Genomic DNA, 2,061 nt, shown 5'->3' with positions numbered 1-2,061 from the left:
AGAGTTTGATCAATCATCGCTGAAAGTTTGAAAAAGTTTTTCCAACGCAAAAGAAATTGTCAGCCAATTAAAAGCACAGTGTGCTTATACTTACTATGTTTGCTACAACGTCTAGGCTAAAAAAAGTGCAAAAAGACACGAACGCCGTTTTTTATTGAGTGACGTTATGATTTTTTTGATTGCGGCCGCGTACAGGAACTCGCCAAATGTTCCTAACTGCAATCATGCGTAGTTTTTCAATTTTCCAGGATCGCCTCTGGCGCCATGAGTGCCATGATTCATCAAAGACTAGATTTCCACTGGATTTAAGACTCATAATGGATACATCATTGAATGTGTTTGGTTCCTTGCTTCAAACTTTATTCAAAGTCTATAGTCCATCACTTTGAAAAGTTTTTTTCAATGTACAAGTTTTACTGTTCGAAAACATCAGTTCGCAGAATCAAATTGTTGCTTTCACTCAAAATATAGGCTTCCAAAGATTTCCCAGATGTGAGAAATGAAATGAAACATTCAATAATATCATAATTCAATCCAAAACAATACATAAGCTCAGTTTCCATGTCAAAAACACAGCTGACTGCCTCCAAAATGTGAATGTTTTTGAAAATACCACTTCTTCGGTTACCATCTTTAATTACGTCATATTAAGAAATCCCGGGGAAAAAAGGCGGTATTGACTTAGACGCCCAAAAAGGGCGTAAAAAGAGCTTTCATTTGGTATGTCATGATGCTATGTTTAGAGGAGCCATACGGAAATGAGGCCCTAGCAACGGATGCGATTTCCCGTTGCTAAGGAGAAAATTGTATATCAGGGCTCATAAGAAACCCAATATATCGGCAGATATTTATGCTACGGCCTTGAAATTTTCAGGGTATGTTCAGGAAGGATAAAGGATCCTAAAAAGCCCTAAATCCCGAAATTGATAAATTTTTCACCAATTTTCAAAATCTCATATGACTACCCCCTTAATAGTTTTCCCTAATTTCTTTAAATGGATTATCAGGTGGTTTGGGATATTTGGCATGTGGAATCCTTCTATTATCCTGAGCAAAACGTCAAAATATTTTTGCCTAAATATTTCCTAAAAATACAGGCTGTTTGCAGGAAAAAAATAATATCTAACTAAAACTTTCTCCATGCCTTCTCTATAGGATGCTTATGCCTCAGGAAAAAATCCCCTAGTAAAATCCCACTGGTGGAACATTCCTTTTTTGGCAATTTTCCCAAGCAAAACCCTAATCGGAAATTTTTTCAAAATTTCAAACTCATTTTGCTTGAAAGCGAAAGCGACTGGGTTCGAATGTTTATGTCTACAATTGACCTTTGATTTGATTTAAATGTGTAATTGCTTTGCTTTAGTCAACCACCGCGCTCAAAAGCTCATTTAATATTCATCCAAAATATGTATGAAAAAGATCAAAGCGTTGCGTCAACCTGGGCAGATTCACTTACAGAGTCACGGCCTTTAGAGTGAATACGTACCAGCGCAAAGTAATCAGAACAGAATCTGCTCGGAGAAAACATTTTTCATCAAATCAAGGATCAAATGTAGAAATATTTGAAAACTGAAACACGAAAAGTATTACAATTCGATGAAAAAGTTAGTTAGGTCCCCCCGTTTATGAAAATTTTGAAAATTTTCCAACCCCCCCCCCCCCGTTTATTTGGAACCTAAAGAGTATTAGTAACTTTACATCGAATTGTAAAACTTTTCGTGTTTCAGTTTTCAAATATTTCTACATTTGATCCTTGATTTGATGAAAAATGTTTTCTCCGAGCAGATTCTGATACTCTGCGCATGACACGTATTCACTCTAAAGGCCGTGGCTCCGTAAGTGAATCTGCCCAGGTTGACGCAACGCTTTGATCTTTTTCATACATATTTTGGATGAATATTAAATGAGCTTTTGAGCGCGGTGGTTGGCTAAAGCAAAACAATCGCACCAAAATCATAAACATTGGAACCCAGTCGCTTTCGCTTTTGTTTCAAAATAAAGTGTTGTTATATGGATATGGGTGTTACATACATGCTACACTATATATAAAGGATGTCAAGA

Source organism: Clytia hemisphaerica, unplaced genomic scaffold (genome assembly GCF_902728285.1).
Source record: "Clytia hemisphaerica strain Z4C2 unplaced genomic scaffold, Clytia hemisphaerica genome assembly, whole genome shotgun sequence".
Taxonomy (NCBI): domain Eukaryota; kingdom Metazoa; phylum Cnidaria; class Hydrozoa; order Leptothecata; family Clytiidae; genus Clytia; species Clytia hemisphaerica.
Note: the sequence above shows the minus strand (reverse complement) of the source record.